This window comes from Cricetulus griseus, chromosome X (genome assembly GCF_003668045.3).
Source record: "Cricetulus griseus strain 17A/GY chromosome X, alternate assembly CriGri-PICRH-1.0, whole genome shotgun sequence".
In the NCBI taxonomy this organism is placed as follows: Eukaryota; Metazoa; Chordata; class Mammalia; order Rodentia; family Cricetidae; genus Cricetulus; species Cricetulus griseus.
Window position 1 is genome coordinate 101,494,035 of NC_048604.1, and position 10,211 is coordinate 101,504,245.

Here is a 10,211-nt window from a genome sequence, read left to right on the forward strand (position 1 = left end):
AATGTTCCCTCCCAGCACCAACCAATGAGAACAGGCTACCTGCAAGTAACAGACAAAGCCATAGAAACAACCAAATGTTCCCATCTGTAACCAACCATCCAAAAATGTTAACAAACCAGTTGTCAACCAATCAGGATCTGACCCGTACCTACTGATGTAATCCTGTGATTTTTTTCCTTTAAAAACCTAGTAGTAGACAGGGAAATCCACTCCCTCTGGAGGCTGCTGTGTCAGCCTGCTAGACGGAGTCCCTACTGGTAGGAATAAACAATAAAGGTTGTGTTTGCAGTTTGGTTAGTCTGTCTCCTTGGTGGTCTCTGGGGGTCTTTGAGACTTGGACACAACAGCTGTGAGAGAAGGAACTAATACAGTAAAATGTTCCTTCTGGTATGCCAATGTCTCTGTGGAGGAGGAGTAGGTCAAAAGCATACATAGATGACCTACACTGAACCTAGGCCAAGAAACCAGGAGTGGAGGTGGAAGTGGGGCAAGACTGTACCATAACTTGATTTAGGAGGGATTCTCTCTGGTAAGCAATGAAGACTGAAATCTTAACTAATCACTTCCAGTCAAGATACATGAATGCATGGAATTCCATGTATGTAACATGCTTAGCAGCTTCCTAGAGTTGATAAAGATTATCAATTACATGCTTTCCAGGCCTACTTTATATTTTGAGACCAGAATCTCTAGTAGGTTGAAAACTTACTATGTGGTTGATGCTGTCCTTGAATTCCTGTATTCCCCTTCCAATGCTACACCTACTCTATGGCCTTCTTTCATATCACTCTAATCTGATATCTATCTTCTTCCTTCCTCCACTCCCTATCCCCTTCCTTGCTTGTGCTGGGGATCAATCCCAAGGCTTTGTATATGCTGGCTGGCCTAGTTTAACAGTCTTTTAAATGGCTCCTCTTGCTCTTCAAATTTCCTTATGAAGTTTTATCAATTCTTTTATAATCCTATTTTATTACTCCTCTATGTAGTTCCAAAATCCTGTTACTGGCCCTCTGTCAGTAACAGAAATATTCCAACTCTTTAGCATCCTGTTGCCATCAAAACCCAAGGCATACTGGGCCCCATATCAGAGACTTCTAAAACTCTTAAGTTAATGTGGGCTCTGCTGCTAGTGTTACCAGAGCTGTTGGAGTCAGAGCCTGGGTTTTGGCAGTCCTAACAAGCCAGGTACATCCACCCATCCCCAGCAGGCTAATTAGAGAGACAAAGTAATAGTTAAGAAGTAGAAATAGGAAAACAATAAAAAAGAAGTAGAAATAGGAGAACTACTCAATGTGTGCACAATAGGAAGCAGACTCAAGAAGCCCAGTGATGCCTGCACAAGTCCATCTTTGGGATCCTGCATGAAGTGTAGGTTTACACAGAAGGTCAGAGGTATGCATGACTAAATTTCCTCAGTCAAGTGTGGTTCCAGTCATCATTTACCCATCATTGTCTGGGCTCCAGTCTTTCCTGCAAGGTAGACCAACAAATGTTCTTTTAGAACTGTGTGAAATTTCTTTCTGTAGACAAGTTTCCTGTCTGTCTGGCATCAGGGCCCCAGCCTTTTCCTCCTCACAGTGTGAGATTCCTGGGGAAATTCCAGTTTCTTAGGGTTCATTGTTTCAACAGTCTGACAACCAAAGGAAGGGGCACAGTCTCTTTAGACTATCTCCCTTCTTGCCAGGATGACCACACTAGCCCTCAGAAAAACACTTACGTCATTCTTCAGTTGAAGAGAGGTTGAAGTGGACCTCTGTGCTATGATGCCCACCTTCTGCTTCCTCTAGCTGTATTCTGAGGACAACTTCCCCATTTAAGGGGAATGTCGATAAGGTTGGCACTATCCTAAGCTCCCAAGGCAATCAGGGCACTCTAAATACATACATGATTTTATGTTTCTGTATAAAATCTATCTATTTTCTATTCTGAGACTGACCTAATTTGCTCAATATGATGATCTCCAGTTCCACGCAGTTCCCCACAAACGAAATTGTTTCATTCTTCTTCATGGCTAAAATTTTCCATTGTGTATGTACATTATATTCCCCTATCCATTTCTCTGTTGTTGGGCACCCAGGTTGGTCCCATAACTTAGCCATCAGTGTTTGTTCATGCAAATGTTTGCTTCTCTTTTCACAGTGTCTTCAATTTCTTGTTGCCACAGAGTTGCATAGCTCCCACTTCTGACTTCTGCTTTATAAATGGTTTTTATATCCAGAGCAGTTACTCAAGACAGCTCGAGCTTCTGAACATCAAGTCACCATTAATTATCACTTTCTTGGGAAAAAATAATTTGCTTCCTGCTTGTAACTCTGACTTTCAATTTAGTGCCTGTAAAAACCTAGGATTTTGCAACTTCGGTTTCTTGCTGATTCAAATTCACAAGTAACAGATCAGCTTGCTTTTTGCTCTCACTCTGACAAGGATTTATGAAAAAATCCAGCCTACTCAACAGAAGGATGCAACTGGTTGGTTTTCATTAGACCTGCTACATACCCACCCGCATCTCTTCTCCCCTCAGATACTTAGAGCTCCTAAGGACCATGTTTGCAGTTCCTTCAGTTCTGTGAGCTGCTCTAGCAAATGAATAAACTACAGAGAAAGCCTTCCAAAACATTCACTTCTAGCCAGTTTGTCAAGCACAATCCACCTGTGGTGGTATTTAGCATGTAGTAAATGTCACAGAATTATGAAGATGAACTTTCTGGCCTTGTCTTGGCTCCACTATCCTTGTGGTCACTCCTGAATGAAGTCAGTCGAGACCATGAGAGTAGTGTAGAAAACAGGCAGATTTTTTTTTACAGAGCAAGCACTCTCAAGAGTGAGTGTCAAAGGGACCATCATGGAGGAAAACATTTTCATAGGATGAGAATGAACAATGTCTAGAGAACCCACCATGTGAACCTACATATGTAGGTAGTCTTTATACTATTTCCTATAGGCTTTAGAACAAACAGCTTTCCTGGAGGGCGTTCTCTGGTTCAAGTGATTGACAGATCCATTTGCACTAACTCAAGGGAGGAGGGAAGTGGTTATGTCTTTGTTATCTTCCAATCATCTCTGTGGTTCAGAAGGTTCTATCTCTACCCAGGGCTGGAAATAAGACTCAGATGGGATTCTTCTGAGCAAATATCATAGAACAGAGCAGATTAAGTCAGTTAAGGAAAGAGAAACTAGATATATAAAAGTCCCCCTGGCTTGGGCTGGAGAGATGGCTCAACAGTTAAGAGCACGGGCTGCTCTTACAGAGGACCTGTGTTCAATTCCCAGCATCTACATGAAAGCTTTGCTTTGTCTGTAACACAAGCTTCAGAGGATCTGGCACCCTTCCACAGACATACAAGCATACAAAACACCAATGCATGTAAATAAATAAATAATAAATCTTTAAAAAATGTTTAAGAATTCCCACAGTATTACCAGGAAGAAGTAGTGTTTCCATAGTGGGCCTCAACAAAGTGCTGCTATCTCTATTTTTCTCCTTTTTTTCTAACTCATGACTAGGCTTTCATATGGTATTTAAATTTTTAGGAATGTCAATTGTAAAACTTCTTGCTTCCTTAAAATTTGTGTGTTAACAGGCTCATTGAAGGTGGGTCCTGAAGTTCATTTTGATGTGTGTGTGTCCTTCCTCAGTGATCTTTAAGCCTGTAAATTTAAAACTAATTACCTATCAGTATTTGATGGTACCTCCAGGTAGAGAATGTCAGAGTTGAATCAGAGGCCACTTGACCTGGTGTCCGCTGGAGACTCATTCATAGAATTGTGTGGGGACTTTCCCCTCACATAATGAGAATTATACAGTTGTTGAGTGTCTGGGAGTAAAGAGTAGGAAAATGTTTGCTTTATATCACTACATCTGAGCACTTGCTAGGAATGCAAATTCTCAGGCTCTGCTGTAGACCTGAAACAGAACCTGATTTTTAATGGGATGCTTTGTGCAAGGCAGTTTGAGAAGCACCACTTTGAACCAATCTTTGCAGAGATGGAGTAGGTGGGGGATTTTGTAAAGCAAAGACAAAAATATAGCTGTGAAAAGAGTTCGAGAGCAAGAAGAGTAATCAGTGAGGTGCTATATCAGGAGTTATACATAGCCCCAAACCGAGGAACAATCACCAGATTTCATAGCTTCCTTTAGGCCCTGTGGGTTACAATGACTAAAATGCTTTTAAACACTGGGGCCATTATCATGACTCCTGTTTCAAATTCAAAGGGAGACGGAAAATGAAGTAAACATGAGATTGAATTGCATGGTCAAAATGTAGCAATGATGACTTGCTACTGTGAATGGGAGTGATTTCTCTTAATTTTTTTAATTGTTGAGATTATAATATAATTACAACATTCTTCCATTCCCTTTCTTCTTTTCAAACCCTCCCATATGTACCTCCCTACCCATCTTCAAGTTCATGGCCACATTTTTTCACAAACAAGCAAACAAACAACAAACAGAGTACCATTAGCGTGAGTATGTGAAGGATAATATAACAGGAAGATGTCAAAATGAACCTAGCTGCCAACATCGGTACTCATTATGTATTATGGATTTAGTATAACATAACAGACCTCTGATCATTCTCCTGATAGCTGTTCTTAGCTAATAATATTAGGCAGACTAAAGGACTTAATACATGTACTCGTTTGCTTTTAAATTGTAGTCTAAAGTGAGCGAGCATTGGTTGGGTCTACAGGGAGACACTCAGGTAATAAGAGGGCTATACAGTAAGTCACTGGAGAAGAGGTAGAGAGAAGGGAATGGTGAAGGAAGGATGATCCATAGTGGAGACAGAGAGTTTGATAGTTTTATGTTTTGAGCAAGAGTGTACATACTTTGTATATGAAGAAAGTGGTAGGATGTAAAATAAAATTGCAGTTATTTTTTCCAATCTTACCATTGTTAGATTGTTGTCATACAGTACATTTCTTGCCTTTGATATGAAGTCAGTATGGCTTAGGGACAAACTAAGACTAGATGTGTGCAAAGGTGGCCTTTATTGTTTTCCTCCCCCTTTCATTCTTTTTAATTGAACAATTTTTTCATATATTCTGATCTCCATTTCCTCTCCCCCAACTCCTTCCAGGTCCTTCTACTTCCCGTCCCACACAACTCCACTCCCTTTCTTTCTCATTTTAGAAATAAAATAAGCAGGAAAATGAAGAAATAACAACAACATTAATAGTCAAAGTAAAAAACACAATTGAGACCACGCTGGTATTGAACTCATAGAAATCAACTTACTTCAGTGCTGAGATTAAAGACATGTTCCACTGCATCTGGCTTGCTTCTTTTTAAATAAGTGAAAATGTATGAGACACTCAGGTAGTGTCAGATCACCACAACAACATTGTCCCATATGGAGATAAATGACACAATTTTTGATTGTGTCTAGAATAATTTTGTTGGGTGCAACATGGACATGTAGCAGACCTTCAATACATACTTGTTAATAAATGTAGTCCAGTTCCTACTAGGAAGCACTTAGTGTATCCAGCTGCACTTATAATATCTTCCTGTATGCTGCAGTTCCATTCATCCTATTAACTTTTCAAAGGGAGCATTTGTACAAACACACTTTATAGCCAAGAAGCATATGCAGAAAGTAGAAATAACTTAAGTGGTAAGAGATGGGACAGGGATCAGAACCAAACAGTGGGTAGTAGAGCTCATTCAAGTAATTACTACTCTCCATCACTTCATGGATGAGCAATTCCATCAGGTCTTGGAAGTCAGGTGCTTCTGGGAAGATATTATGAATTGGATCTGGAGTCAGCAAGGTCAGAGATAAGGCAGGGTGCTTAATTCTGGGGTGGGGGTAGATGAGTCTGAATACCTACCCCTTTCCTTCTTGTTTTCTCATTTACAAACAAGTCTGGACTCTTCCTCCAGTTTCCCTTTTTCTTGTTTTGGTAATGCTCAAGACCCTTCTTTTCTTGGGCTTCTAGTTTTTAAGCCAAAAGAACACACACACACACACACACACACACACACACACACACACACACACGTAATTACTTGAACTGGTAGTGTTAACTGTTAGGCGAAAATATTGTTTCCTAATCTGAACAAAAGGCATAGCTGTTCTCTTTTTGTATTACACACACACAATCATCACTCATTGATAAGTTATTTGAGTGCGAAGTAGCCCCATAAGTTCAGATATTTAAACACTTGGTTCCCAGTTCAGGGAGCTGCTTAGGGGGGAAGGGAGGTAGTACAATCTTGCTGGAGAATGTGTGTTATTGAAGGCAGGCTTTGAGATTCACAGCCTCAACCCCCACTTCTAGTTGATTTTCTCCTTTTTGTGTTTGCAGTTGAAGATGTCATCTGTCAGCTTCCTGCTCTGGCTCCATGCTGCCATCCCACACCCACCATTATTAACTCACCCAACAGAAGCATAAGTCCAAATAAACTCTTTGTTTTATAAGTTTCCTTGGTCAGGGTGTTTTAGTACCACAACAGTAATATAGAGATATTTCCTACTTTTGTCACATAAGATTTGAATGCAGAAGACCAGCAAGATGGATTAACAGGTAAAAGTACTTGTTGGGTAGGCCTGGCAACTTCACCTTATAGCCCTCTCCTACAAAAGCTTGTTCTTTCAAAGTTGGCAAGGATCACAGAGTCTTGCAGCATGACACATTTGAATCCTGTGTGTGTGTGTGTGTGTGTGTGTGTGTGTGTGTGTGTGTGTGTGTGTGTGTGTGCAGGGAAGCATACATATGTCATGACACACGTGTGAAAGGTCAGAAGACGACTCTATGGTGTCAGTTTTCTCCTTCCATCTGTATGTGGATTCCAAAAATGGATCTGTGGCTGTAAGATGAGAATGTAGCCTCAGTTGATACATTGTTTGCAACTTTTTTTTTCTTTTTTTCCCAACTTTTTTATTTGAATTAGAAACAGGATTGTTTTACATGACAATCCCAATTCCCTTCTCCCTCCCATCCTCTCCTACCATCTACCCCCAACTAAAACCTTATCTATCACATATCCTTTCTGCTCCCCCTGGATGGTGAGGCCTTCCACAGGGTGTCATCAGAGTCTATTGCATCCTTTGGGATAGGGCCTAGGCCCACCCCCGTGTGTCTTGGCTCAGGGAGTATTCCTCAATATGGAATGGGCTCGCAAAGTCCACACCTATGCTAGGGATAAATACTGGGCTTCTACAGGAGGTCCCATAGATTTCTGAGGTTTCCTCACAGAAACCCATGTTCCTGGGGTCTGGATCAGTCCCATGCTGGTATTCCAGCTATCAGACTGGGGAGCAAGAGTTCCCGGATGTTCAGGTCAGCTGTTTCTGTGTGTTTCACCAGCGTGGTCTGGATCTCTGTGCTCTTCACTGGTCCTTCTCTGCATCTGGGAACCAGTTCAGGTCGGTGATTAGTTATGGGTGTCTGCTTCTACTTCCACCAACTGCTGGATGAAGGCATATAAGTCAGTCATCAATCTCATAATCAGGGGAGGGCATTTAAGGTAGCCTCTCCTCCGTTGTTGAAATAGTTAGCTGGTGTCATTTTTGTAGATCTCCAGACATTTTCCTAGTAATTTCCTCTGTAAACCAAAAATGTCTCCCTCTATTATGATATCTCCATTCTTGTTATCGTGTATTCTTTCCTTGACTCATACTTTCTGCTCCCTCATGTCCTCTGCATCCCTCTTCTTCTCCCCTTCTCATTCTCCTAGCTCCCTCACCCCTCTTTCCCATGCTCTCAATTTGCTCAGCAGACATTGAACCTCTCCCCTTCTCCAGGGGACCATGTATGTCTCTCTTAGGGACTTCCTTGTTTATTAGCTTCTTTGGCAGTGTGGATTGTAGGCTGTTAATCCTTACTCTATGTCTAAAATCCGCATATGAGTGAGTACATATCATATTTGTCTTTTTGCGATTGGTTTACCTCGCTCAGAATGGTTTCTTCTAGATCCATCCATTTTCCTCCAAATTTCAAGATTCCATTGTTTTTTTTTCTGCTGAGTAGTACTCCATTGTGTAAATGTACCACATTTTCTCTATCCATTCTTCGGTTGAGGAGCATCTAGGCTGCTTCCAGTGTCTGGCTATTACAAATAGTGCTGCTATGAACATCGTTGAACATATGTCCTTATTGTATGATGTTTGCAATCTTTTAGGCCTTCCAGATAACCTATGGCTGTGCTCCTTACCCCCAGAAACTGTAAGACCACAAATTTATGAGGTGTTAAGATGATGCATTTATAATAATTTGTTATGCAGCAAGAGAAAAATCAATATGGATCCCAAGCAAGACTTACCAGCTGAGGAGAGTAGGGTATATATGTATGTCTGTGAAGTTGGGGATTATTCTAAGTGGGTTTTCAGTGGAGCCAGAAACATTGCTTATGTTTTGAAAGTCTATGTGCAATTTGTATTTACTAATAATTTCCTTGTTTTTGATCACTAATTAGATAGTATTTTGATTAGAACTTCAAGGAAAATGACTTAATCAAGACCATTTTTGTTTATTCTTGGGGATTCAAATTCCCTCCTTGTTTCTTGAGGAATGAAAAAAAAAGTCCATTTGGTTATACAAATATGAAAAGCATTTTCATAAAAAATACTGAATGAAACATTAAGAAAAAAATATCAGGGCCTAGGGGAAGAAAAAGAACTAAGAGAACTGAGGGGTGGAATTATGTGAACTGATAATGTTGGAGAGCTGGTCCTTCAGGTGGATGGTCAGATAGCCATTATGTATTATCTCTGGGCTTATTCAGACCCAGACTTTACTCTAGGAAAAATCATTCCCTGTCTTGTTCAATGTGTAGTGCAGAGCAAGAAAAGTGTCTCTGCTCAAATATAGACAAGGAAGTGTTGCAATTTGTTCAGTAGACTCTCTGGTGACAGGTAGAGATCAGGGGTCAATCACATGGAGCCTAGCAAACATTTGTAGGAATCCTAGTCAGTCTCAGTTGGCATTATAACAAAGTCCCCAGGCTTTGATCCTATCAGAAAAGTTCCTTTAGAATGACCAAACCATATGCAATGTCTTTGTTTCTACTCAAACTACTTTTCAAAAGCCCCAGTTTTTGCCATACCTAGAGGAGAGCCCATGTCCTTCTATTTTGGAGGTAAGATGAGATCTGATTCATGAATTTCTAAGAAAAGTCAATGAGATCATTAAAACCAACATGTGGATATTCTTATTTTTATCTTAAATAATCATCATTGGTCCCTCTTGGAACACAGTGAGACTCAGAATGTCAAGGTCTGATGGCATATTGGTTCTCAGGGACATCCCAGGCACCAGCCCAAGATGTCAGTCTTAAAGGTTGCTTTTTCCTTCTATTCTCAGAAGGGTTCCTTTAATTACTTACTGTATGCATATCAACCATCCTTATTTTAAGGTGATCCCTTCCCCAATCTATAGATTTGGTCCAAACTTTTGATGTGACTGTTTTCTACATGGGTAACCTACAGACAAAAATATAATAAAACACACTGTTTCCTGAAGTGCAACTTTGTCAGTTTAAATAACATCACAGAAGATGAGAAGGCCTTCCTGGAACAGCCCAGCATGTGTAGATGTTGGCACACATTCAATCTTATGCTAAGCTGATGTAAATATGCCTCCATAGACTTCCTTCTGGCTGCCTGTGGGTAGCTCCTGAACAAAACCTTCTTGCCAGGTATGCGGACATGCTGCTAATCCCAACATGTGGGAGGCAGGTGGGACGATCAGGAGTTCAAAATCAATCTAAGCTATAATGTAAATTTAAGGCCAGTCTGGGCTACATAAGACTCTGTCTGAAACAAAACAGAACAGAACAAAAACAGATGAACAGAACAAAACACAAAATACTACAAACAGGCCTCTCCAAAATGAGTGATTTTTAAAAAATATACTTCATAGACATTTCAGGAAGAAAATCACTTTGTGAAGTTACTACAGTTCAGGGGGATTTTTCTTGTCCTTAGTAGTAGAAGACTTTTTCTTACTAGGCAAACGTGTTTGTTACTTGTGGTCTCTAAAAGCACAATTCGAATTGCTTCTGATCCTAATAAACTGCAGTACTAACTGTTGACCCTTAGTAGTTCAGGTTATTAGCAGAAGTTAGGAAATTAATGTTTTTTAACATAATAAAGTATTTCAGCCATGCTTTCTTCTTTGTAAGTGAAGAGGTGAAATTATAAAGATTGATCATTCCCAGTTCAGAGAAATTTGACAGTAAATGTGAGTTTCTTTTTCTCTTTTTT